General features: G+C 44.3%; 1 long non-coding RNA gene across 1 annotated transcript in view; it reads right to left on the bottom strand.

Moving 5' to 3' along the window:
* Nucleotides 1-3,389: 3,389 nt before the first annotated feature.
* The window catches only part of LOC138762779 (uncharacterized), a 51,960-nt gene continuing 43,361 nt past the window's right edge, over nucleotides 3,390-11,988 (bottom strand). Inside the window, exons 3-4 of the long non-coding RNA XR_011357136.1 lie at nucleotides 9,620-9,749; nucleotides 3,390-3,865 (exon numbers count right to left, since the gene is read on the bottom strand). This is a non-coding gene — a long non-coding RNA (uncharacterized lncRNA). The remainder of the gene's footprint in view (nucleotides 3,866-9,619; nucleotides 9,750-11,988) is intronic.

Here is an 11,988-nt window from a genome sequence, read left to right as displayed (position 1 = left end):
AACATGCACTAATCATTATGCTGAATGAACAGGATTTCAACTCAAGAACTAAGTTCCACCAGGTATGCAATTTAGATAAAAACAATCAAATTGTTCATAAATTACGGAATTTCAACATTTTCCTGAGAGGCATGTGTCCCACACTATAACAATTGCTAACTTTAGGGGCATATCATTTTGGGATGTCCTGAGGTGAAGAAAAGCTCTACATAAATTAGACTTTGTTTTATAGGTATAAATTTACTAAGGTAATTTAAAGGCAATTATTTCCCATCTTGCTTGGATATATAATTGTGTTTGAGTGGTAATTCATAGACAATAGACAGACTTTTCTTTTTAGACTATTTAAAGAAAGCTAAAACACAATGCATTTTTAAATTGCCAGAGTAGATATTAAATCTCCTGCTCGGTAGAAAAGAAATAAAATTATTAGCATTTTATGCCTATATTGACAAGTATTTTCTTGGGAGAATTTATTGTCAGATTTCTCTAAATTGATACATTTTCTTCTGGGAAATATTTGCCCCACTTTGAATGAATCCATATTTTTCAAAGAAATGTTATTTTTTCATAATGAATATATAGTGAAATACAATTCTCTAATTTTTTTCACATTTGAGAATTTCTTTTGCTTTGATCTCCTGCCTCATTGTGGACTATTGTGATAGATTCCTAACCTGCATGTAAAAGAGCTTTCATGTTGCATTCTTCTGAACTGTCAATCATTTACTTCATGCAATTCCGATAATGTAAGAATGACACGTGTCAAAACTAAATCATAACAAAGGAATCACCAAATCTATTTCTCTCGTTTGCATTCTCTAATCTTTTGCCCACTTGACGCTGGTTCATCTAGTCAATAGGATATGTGAGCATGTGCAGTAATTAAAGACTTGGTCCCTGTCAATGCTTTGCTCGTGTTTATGCAAAACTTGTTAAAATTAACCGTGTATACTTGATCTGACAGTCTTACAATCTTATCCTATGTAAGCCAATAAAACAAAATTCTTCATTTGAAAGTGCAAGAATTGTTTTCTCTTGACTGAACTGATAAAAGTAATAACTAGGCCATCTATTTATTATTAAGACAGACATTTTGATAATTTATTCATTGGAATAAAAGTTTGTCATTTAGTTATTAAAGTATTGTAGGTATTTGTTTTACTTTTGAAAGCAGTCTTGAAATGTACAAGGTGCATGCTTGTTGATTCTTGGAAATATGTAAAAATGTTAGATGTAAAACTCTTTAATAGGATTGATTTGGAAGATATTTAATGATACTCATTCGTTTTTATAGTTAGCATTCAGCATTCCTATTAAATTTATTCTCTTGGACCAATAAGCTATTTATTATATTATGGAACATGCTTTTTGAGTTGAAATCAAGTGAAAAAATAGGCTGAATGTTGCTGCAAGTAGGCCATCATTTGCACTCACTGAAAAGATATATAATTGCAGGGTTGGTGCCAGACAAGTGTTAGAGGGGGATATTAGGGTAACGGGGGGGGGGGGGGCACAGTCCGACAGTCATAAACTTGCACGGCTGAGGGTGCTGGTAATGGCTTACCTTCCGAACGGATGTAGACCTCCTCTATCCCTCAGATGTTGCAGCCGAAAATGCTACTTTCACTGCATGGAGAGTCAATAGTGTGCATCAAGCTAGACACCAGTGACGCTTGACGCATGCTAGTGATGCGGGCAGGAGTGGGTCTGACGGTGAGTGATGGGCCGAGTGTATGGGGGCATGACACTTCGCAAGAGGGGGCCATGCCTGCAAATATCCCTCACCTCCTTGGCACTGACCCTATAATTGTTTCATGCATATCTCTGAAGGAGTTGTTGGCTTCGATCATCTTAGGCCCTGAGCTGCGGCAAGGCCTGACACAACAAGACCCAATCATGTGGGCTGGGTGGGAACAAGCTCTGGCCAAAGAACTGCTGGGGTAACCTTTCATTGCACCAGCTTAGCTGTCGAGCAAAGTTGTCAAGGATCTTCAAAAAATTAAATAAACAATTAATAATGTTTACATGTTGTTGAAATAGAAAGGTGATTAAAATGAAAACTCTTTTACCTCATTAAAGCTTTATTACAAAGTATCAAAAAAAGATGGAACTTACTTTATCAGTTTATTGTCATACATAGAAATAAAATGTATAAATGTATAAATGCACATAAATTCACACTAATAAACAATAAGTATCAGTTAAATTATTACACAAGAGAAAAAAAGATAATAAATGTTAAAGGATAGATAAATATTTATTTTATTCTTATCTACTTTCATTGCAGTGGTAATTTAATTTAATTTAGAGATGCAGCACGATAACGGGCCCTTCCGCTCCCACAAGCCCACACCACCCAAATACACCCATGTGACCAATTAGACTCCCAACGTTGCACGTCGTTGGAACGTAGGAGGAAACCAGAGCCCCTGGAGAAATTAATAATTCTACTGAAATATTCCAATCTGATGCATGAGTTGATACCAAAGAAACAAAAATAAATCTGTGGAATTCCAACAAGTCTTTGGGTCATCGTTGAATCCCATGTGGCATAAAATGATACAGAGGAAGTGCATCATGTGTTGTGCCCCTTGGTGCCTGATATGTATTGTAAAAATGCCAGTTGCTATTTTGGAAATAGTTACCTTTTACTTGACTGGAGAACGTGACTGAAATAAATCATACTTCCAACACCAGTAATGAGATATTGTAAAATTTGCCGAGAACGTTAAAGAGCTCATATTGGCTGTTTGTAGCAGGAAATATTTTGGAGCATTGGACCCTTTCGAATAACTAATCATAAAATTGGTCATATGGATTTAAAAACAAACAGTAAATGCTGAATGAACTCAGCCAGTCAAGCAGCATCCCTAGGAGATACAGCTCAGCTGGTAGAGCAGAGGTCTGTAGTGGAAACATTGTCATCCTTAGGTCACTGGTTCGACTCTGGCTTGAAGGAGTAACTTTGGTAATATTACCTTTACCTCCTATGGACAGTGCGAGACTGTCTGAATTCCTCATTCATTTACTGTCTGTTTTTACTACAATCACCATGTCTGCAGACTTCCGTGTTTTGCTTCATATGGATTTAAAATATGTTTACAAAAACTGCAGCCATTAAATAGTCATAACTTGAAAAACACCATTGATAGCCATTATTCATGCAGCATGAGACATGGAGGTCTGTACACACTGTGATTGTAGTGAAAGCACATTGAAATGCTGGAGGAACTCAGCCAGTGTTTCAGTGTCCATAGGAGACAAAGATCAATGGCTGAAGTTTCAGGCCTGAGCCCTTCTTGAAAGAATAAGCAGAATGATCCAAAAGCAAGAAATCTCAGAATACATGTATGGACAATTCTGTCTGCGGGTGGAATCCAGACCAGGATGTTATCAGGGGTGAGGTGAGAATTGATAATGTCTGTTCAAAAGGAGACAGGGAAAACAGAGAGAGGAGAGAGAGACAGAGCTGGGGAAAGTGACGGGGATGAAGTGGGGATGGGTTAACAAAAGCCAGAGAAGTTGATATTAATGTCATCCAGTTGGAGGGTTCCCAGTCGGAAGTCAAACAGCCGTGGTTAATGCAAACATAGGCAGAAATTTGCTTTTTAATTGGAAAGAGAAAATGTCAGGCACAGACCTCCATAGGATTAAGCTTGAGCGGAAAGTCAGTCAAAGGCTTTTAATTTCAACACAGAGAGAATACAATGTAAAATGGTGTTTTAAGAGATGTTTCACATTTCTGGCTCTTCACATTATGAAGCAGAACTCAGAAGCAGTAAACGATGAAGGAGTATGCCTTGCATTCCATCTTCATTTGGAAAGGGAGCAGACAGTTGCGAATGAGATGCCACTGTTGTTTCTGTAATAATAACAATAATTACAAATGTTGTAGTTTAAGTTTTACAAAAGGTTAATTAGTAAGAATACAACACAATGAGGCATCTCTGAACTGATATGCATTGTACATATAAGGCTGTTAGGATGTTACAGAAAAAGGGCCAGTTCACCTTTATGTGGTCAGGAAGTTACCCAATTTATTTGTATAGTTTCTTTAACGTTTCTGAAGATTGCACGGCAAAATTAATTCTTTGCAGATAAAGGTCAGGGTTCCATCTGCAGGAATGTCTGCCTGGAACTTTTTAATGAACGCAAAATGAAGGATGCTTGACAGGCACAGCATAGGCTACCAATCACCACTTGGGGCATTGGTCATTTTTTGAAAGGTTTACCAGTAGTTGTTCTCAAGGGGTTGGGTGGGGGGGGGGGGGGGTGTGAAAGGATATGCAATTTGTTTGAGGAAAGGGATAGAATCAGGGATTAAATTGTCACTTTCTTAGAATGTGGTGTAGGATGACCAATGAACAGACAATTGCGGCTGGGAGTGGGCTCAGTGAAAGGGAGTTCATACAACCAGTTTGTTAGGAAAGGCTCAAAGATTTTCAGTGGACGTGATTATGGAGTCAGAGGCAGCTTTAGAGGAGGTTGATGATGGATAGAGCACAACATGGGCATGGCCCATACATGAACTTAAGTCATTCACTTACCTGTCTATTTGTGTCGTATTCATACTACCACCTTGCTTTATAGTTCCAGGAGCGCCCAATGATAAGCTGCCTTTGTATAATAGAACATTGCAGCACAGTACAGGCCCTTCGCTCCATAATGTTATGCTAACCCATATATGCCCACAAAAAGGAACTAAACCCTTTCTACCTCATAACTCTTTATTTTCATTTCATCCATGTCCCTGACCAAGAGGCTGTTAAATGCCCCTATTGTTCCAGCCTATACTATCACCCTTGGCAATGTAAAAAAACTTACCCCTGATATCTCCCCTGCACTACCAATCAACCACAATCAGACAGAGAACCGTGATTAATAAGAGTCACAGGATCCGGGATGGGCCAGCCCACACAGTACATACATATATCTATAAACATAGTGATAGCACCACATTCACCCCGTCCTTTTTAAACAAAGTCCAGTGGTCTTGCCTGTCCACTACAACCGTCACAGGGCCTGCTGTGGCACAACTGCCGATTCCTGGGCGATGTCTTGTGCAACAGGTGGTGCCTCCGGAGGCTGAGGCGGGGGGGTGGAGGGGGGTTGGTACCATGGTGCTGTTGGGGTCGGTTGGAGTTTGGGATGTGAATTGGGGCATTGATAGTAGGGCTGGTCAGTCAGGGTTACTGGGGGAGGGGGTTGGCTGAACAGTCAAGGGGTCTACTGCACGTGCAAGGTCCCAGATTGAGAATAGTGTCCTGTCGACCATCCTGATACTCCACATAGGCGTATTGGAGGTTGGCGTGGAGGAGGTGGATCTTCTCGACCAGAGGGTCAGTTTTGTGGTATCTGATATGCCTTTGGAGAAGCATAGGCCCAGAGTTCATCAGCTAGGATGGTAGTGTGGCTCCGGATGCCAATTTCGTGGGGAAGGAAAAGAGCCTTTCATTCAGTGTTGCATTCATGGGCGTATAGAGAAGGGATCTGGTAGCATGGAGCACATCAGAGAGGGCCACTGGGAGGTGGGTAGTCCTTTCGATTTAAGGACTAAGAGGACCACTCTCCAAATGGTGGCATTTTCCCTTTCTACCTGCCTGTTCCCCTTGGGGTTGTAGCCTGTGGTCCTGCTCATGGCTATGCCCTTGGCCAACAGGTACTGTCACAGCTCCTCGCTCATAAAGGAGGACTCCCCGGTCGCTATGGATATAGCAGAGGTACCTGAACAGAGCCAAGATGCTGCGTGGCACCTTTATGTCCATGGCTGTGGTCATATCTGGGCAGGGGATGTTGAAGGGGAAATGGGAATATTCATCCATGATATTTAGAAAATATACAGTCCTGTTGATGGACGGGAGAGATCCCTTAAAGTCCATGCTCAGCCACTCGAAGGGGTGGGTAGCTTTGATAAGGTGGGTTTTGTCCAGCTGGTAGAACTGGGGTTTGCTCTTGGTGCAGACCAGGCTGTTGCATGTCAACTCCCTGATGTCTTCGACCGAGCAGGGGAGGTTGCGGGCTCTGACAAAGTAATAGGGCCTGGTGACTCTGGGGTGGCAGAGGATGTTGTGGAGGACTTGAAGATGATCCAGCTACATGTTGGTGCATGTTCCCTGGACAGGGCATCAAGAGGCAAGATCTCGTAGTTGTAAGTCGACAGCTCAATTCTCTACCTCAGGACCTTGTCGTTCTTAATTTTTCCCCGCTGTTTGTTGTTGAACATAAAAGCAACTGCACATTGGTCATTCAGTGGGGTGAATGGTTTTCTGGCCAGTTAGTTCCTCCAATGGCACATAGCTTCCATTATCGCTTGGGCCTCTTCCTCGACAGTTAAGTGCCGGAGCTCAGGGACCTGGAAGCTTCTGGAAAAGAATGCCACGGACCTGTCCACCTGATTGAGCATGGTGGCTAGGGTGACATCGGATGCATCACTCTCCGTCTGGAAGGGGATGGATTCATCCACAGCATGCATCGCCACCTTGGCCGTGTTGCCCTTGATGCATGTGAACGCCATTTGGGCTTCTGCCGACAGGGGGCAAATGGTCAATTTCACCAGGGGGTGGGCTTTGTTTGCGTAATTGGGGACCCACTGGGCATAATTAGAAAAGAAGCCCAAGCACATTTTCAGGCCCTTGAGGGTCTGGGGAAATGGGAGTTCCAACAGTGGTTACATGTGGTCAGGGTCTGGCCCAGTGATGCCATTCTCCACTAAACAACCCAAGATGGCCAGCTGTGAAGTGTTAAAAACGCACTTCTTTTGGTTATAGGTCAGGTTGAGGCTTTTGGCCGCCTGGAGAAACTTGTGGAGGTTGGCATCGTGGTTCTGCTGGTCATGGCTGCAGATGGTCACATTGACCAGGTAGGGAAATGTGGCCTTGAGTCCATAGTCGTCGACAATGAGGTCCATCTCCGCCTGGAAAACAGACTCCGAAAGGGATACAGAGGAAATGGTAGAGGCGGCCGTCCACCTCGAAGGCAATATATGGCTGTCCTCCGCCTGGATTAGTAGATGGTGGTAAGTCTACGATGGTTGAGAAAATCTGGAACTGGGTGATTTCATTGACAATGTTGACGATGCGGGGAAGTGGGTAGGTGTCCATCAGGGTGTAGTGATTTATGGTCTGGCTGTAGTCAATGACCATGCATTGTTTCTCTCCACTCTATGCTACCACTACTTGGGCTCTCCACAGGCTGGTGTTGGGTTCTTTGACCCCTTCTGCTAAGAGCCGCTTGACCTCCGTTTTAATGAATGCTCTGTCCCCGGGGCTGTACTGTCTGCTCTTAGTGGCTACCAGCTTGCAGTTGGGGATAAGGTTCTTGAACAGAGGCGGTGGTGGGACCCGGAGAGTAGAGAGGCTGCAGGTCATGTTCGGGGAGGGGGGGTCGGCTGATTGGTGTTGCAGACTGTGAGGGGCGGGTGAGGGCAGTTGAACTGCATACGGATGCTCTGTAGCTGGCATTGGATATCCAGTCCCAGTATGACTGTTGCGCAGAGGTGTAGCATGATCAGGAGTTTAAAGCTCCTGTACTCAGTGCCCCGCACAGTCAGCATCACGGTGCAGCAGGTGCTGAACTAGGCTGAGTGGGATTGGGAGGCCAAGGAGAGCTTGCATTGTGTCGGGGTTACAACGAGTGAGTATTGCTGTATAGTATCAGGGTGGATGAAGCTGTCGGTGCTTCCTGTGTCAAATAAACAGTTCGTAGGGTGGCCATTTACCTTGTCGCTCATCATGGCTTTGACCAGTTGGTGTGGGATGTCTTGGTCAAGGGCGATGGAGGCGAGCATCTGGTCACTGTCCGAGTCACAACTCTGTTGGTTCGGGGGCACTTGCCAAAATGACCACCCCCATGTCGCGCACCTGGTGCTCTCCTGTGCCACTGGAAGTGGTGCCGTCCTGGCTTGTCATCCCCAGGGTCCTGTCAAACTGTCCTCAGCCACCGGAAATGACGTCTTAGGTAGAGCCAGAAGTGGGGCGGTCCAAGATGGCGATGGCTGTTGGCTGGGGGAAGGTTGGGACCTACATAGTTTGGCATAGTGCCCTTCCATCCTCAAGCAGAGCATGTGGCACTTCAGGTTGGGCAGGTCTTCCAGGGGTACTTACTGTGCCTGCAGAAGTAGTACTTCTGGCGCTCGATGGTGATGGTAGTAACGTGGGATCCCGCATCCCAAGTTGGCAGCGCCCGCTTCCCCCACGCAGCGTCCACGTTACCTGAAGAGAATGCTTTGGCGCTTCATTGCGCTGCCTCCACTGATTCAGCTAAGGGCATTATTTCCTGCAGGCTTCGATCGCCCTTTTCTAGGAGCCTCTGTCTGATGTAGTCAGAGTTGAACTTGGCCATTCATGTGTGTTGTATTAGGCCTTCGAGATGGGCAGCTGCAGAGACATCTCAGCAGTCACAGGCTCGCCCCAGCTGCCACAAGGCCCGCATATACACGTCAATCAACTTACCCGGTGCTTGTTTTCGGCTGCCCAGGAGGAATTGTGTATACATGACATTCATTGGGGCCCGTTACTGCTTCTGCAGGAACTCCATCACTTCAGAATAAGTAGTAAAGTCTCTTATAATTTAGAAAACCTGGTGGCCAACTTGAGCAAAGAGCACTTCCCTCTAGTCTTCCTCACTCCGCACATCATTGCGCCTCATGAATGCGTTGAGGCAATGCACCCACTGGTCAAATTTAGTTGAGGCCTCTGGATCCTTTGGGTCAATGTCTAATCTATCCGCCTGTATTACTTTGTCTATGGTCTAAAATTAACGTGATGTAAAAAACTTACCCCTGATGTCTCCTCTAAACTTTCTTCCCTTCACTCTCTACAGATATCCTCTGGTGTTTGCTACTCCCACCCTGGCAAATGGTGCTAACTGTGTAGGCTTTCTGTGCCTCTCATAATCTTGTAGACCTCTATAAAGTCAACTCTCATCCTTCTTTGTTCCAAGGAGAAAAGTCCTAGCTCCGCTAACCTTGCCTTATAAGGCATATATTCTAATCCAGGCAACATCCTGGTAAATTTCCTCTGCATCTTCTCCATAGTTTCCACATCGTTCCTGTAACAAGGTGACCAGAACTGAATACAATATTCTAAGTGTGGACTCACTAGAAATTTTAGAGCTGACTTCATGACTCCTGAGCTCAATTCCCCCAATTAATGAAGTCCTGCATACCAGAGGCCTTCTTAACTATCCTATCAACCTGCACGGCAACCTTGAGAGATCTATGTATTTGGACCCCAATGTCCCTCTGCTCTTCCATACTATTAAGTATCCTACCATTAACCATTCATTGTGCCTTCAAGTATATCCTATCAAAATATAACACCTCACATTTATCCAGATTGAACTCCATCTGTCACTTTTCCACCCAACTCTGCATCTTGTCTATATCCTATGGTAACGTAGGACAGCCTTCAAAACTATCTACATCACGTCTAACCTTTATCTCATCTGCAAACTGACTGACCCATCCCTCTACTTCATCCAGGTCATTTATAAACATTCTCAGGAGCAGGGGGCCCAGAACAGATTCCTGTAGAACTCCACTAGCCACTGAAATGTGATCTTGTTTTTTTTTCTGCAGTAGTCCGAAGAATCTGTTGCATATAGAGCGAAATCATACCATGAATCCTGATTGCAGAAATTGACACAGGACTGACGGATGCCAAGAAATGCCTGGGTGAATTTCTGGAGCATTGCAAAAGGACTGTGATCCCACTTCACTGAAAAAGATTGGTTTTCAATGGAATAACCTGAAAAAAAAGTTCTACAATTACCCTTTTGGGCAGCGATACTGTGTCATAGAAACAGAACTCAGATGAAAGTTTGCTGACTTTATTATTTTGTGCTCTAAACTGGTGAAATCAACTCCATTGCACTAAATTCCAATTTATAATAAAATTGGTTTTCCTAATTTTCTTCAAGCAATTCACTTCCAACTATCATCTTGGTTTATTGTGCAAACACACTGCTCTGAGTGATACAAGGCTTCTCAGATTAAAGTAGCTACAGATTGAATCTCTATTAATTCAGCAGATGTGAATCGGGCTAGTGGTTGTGTTCGGACTCTTCTATCCTATTTCTTGTTTAAGGCCTGTTAATCTTATCACCAACTCTTTTTCATCAAGTGAATGGAAACCAAACATTAAAAACATCTTCACAAATAACTAACTCATCAGAGATGCATGAACTAACCCTCATGGGAGAATCCTTAAAATTTCTTATAACCCCTATGGTATCATGTCTTTATAATATTAAGATTAAACAAAATCAATATGTACACATGCCAGCATATGTAAAAATGGTATGTATAGCAGGAACCACATTGACAACTTCTCCTTCTCATACATCCATTATGCAACACAATCTGTTTATTATTATTATTCTCAGGGCATTTCATGTGCTTGAGTTGACAGCCCTGCCTTGGGATGTCTGCACTTTCTTATCATTTCAGATGTTTCTCAGAATTGGGTAGCTGCTGAATCCTGAATTATCACTACCTTTGCAAACACACAGGTTGCCTCAAAATGAATCACAGTGCTCAACCAATCTCACATCCACGGTAACACTATGCATTGCAACTATTCCATTTATAGATTTTATTTCAGATTTCAAGGATTGGAGTATCTTGCTTTAGAACGATTCTGTATGATTCATTTCTCCAAATTGATCTTAAAAATCAAGGCTAAAAAAACCCCTGAAATTACCCAATTTTTCCACACCAATCATTGTCTTCTTCTTTGGCTTGGCTTCGCGGACGAAGATTTATGGAGGGGGTAAAAGTCCACGTCAGCTGCAGGCTCTTTTGTGGCTGACAAGTCCGATGCGGGACAGGCAGACACGGTTGCAGCGGCTGCAGGGGAAAATTGGTTGGTTGGGGTTGGGTGTTGGGTTTTTCCTCCTTTGCCTTTTGTCAGTGAGGTGGGCTCTGCGGTCTTCTTCAAAGGAGGTTGCTGCCCGCCAAACTGTGAGGCGCCAAGATGCACGGTTTGAGGCAAGATCAGCCCACTGGCGGTGGTCAATGTGGCAGGCACCAAGAGATTTCTTTAGGCAGTCCTTGTACCTTTTCTTTGGTGCACCTCTGTCACGGTGGCCAGTGGAGAGCTCGCCATATAACACGATCTTGGGAAGGCGATGGTCCTCCATTCTGGAGACGTGTCCCATCCAGCGCAGCTGGATCTTCAGCAGCGTGGACTCGATGCTGTCGACCTCTGCCATCTCGAGTACTTCGACGTTAGGGATGAAAGCGCTCCAATGGATGTTGAGGATGGAGCGGAGACAACGCTGGTGGAAGCGTTCTAGGAGCCATAGGTGATGCCGGTAGAGGACCCATGATTCGGAGCCAAACAGGAGTGTGGGTATGACAACGGCTCTGTATACGCTAATCTTTGTGAGGTTTTTCAGTTGGTTGTTTTTCCAGACTCTTTTGTGTAGTCTTCCAAAGGCGCTATCTGCCTTGGCGAGTCTGTTGTCTATCTCATTGTCGATCCTTGCATCTGATGAAATGGTGCAGCCGAGATAGATAAACTGGTTGACCGTTTTGAGTTTTGTGTGCCCGATGGAGATGTGGGGGGGCTGGTAGTCATGGTGGGGAGTTGGCTGATGGAGGACCTCAGTTTTCTTCAGGCTGACTTCCAGGCCAAACATTTTGGCAGTTTCCGCAAAGCAGGACGTCAAGCGCTGAAGAGCTGGCTCTGAATGGGCAACTAAAGCGGCATCGTCTGCAAAGAGTAGTTCACGGACAAGTTTCTCTTGTGTCTTGGTGTGAGCTTGCAGGCGCCTCAGATTGAAGAGACTGCCATCCGTGCGGTACCGGATGTAAACAGCGTCTTCATTGTTGGGGTCTTTCATGGCTTGGTTCAGCATCATGCTGAAGAAGATTGAAAAGAGGGTTGGTGCGAGAACACAGCCTTGCTTCACGCCATTGTTAATGGAGAAGGGTTCAGAGAGCTCATTGCTGTATCTGACCCGACCTTGTTGGTTTTCGTGCAG

This window comes from Narcine bancroftii, chromosome 5 (assembly GCF_036971445.1).
Source record: "Narcine bancroftii isolate sNarBan1 chromosome 5, sNarBan1.hap1, whole genome shotgun sequence".
Taxonomy (NCBI): Eukaryota; Metazoa; Chordata; class Chondrichthyes; order Torpediniformes; family Narcinidae; genus Narcine; species Narcine bancroftii.
Note: the sequence above shows the minus strand (reverse complement) of the source record. Positions and strands in the feature narration are given on the sequence as shown.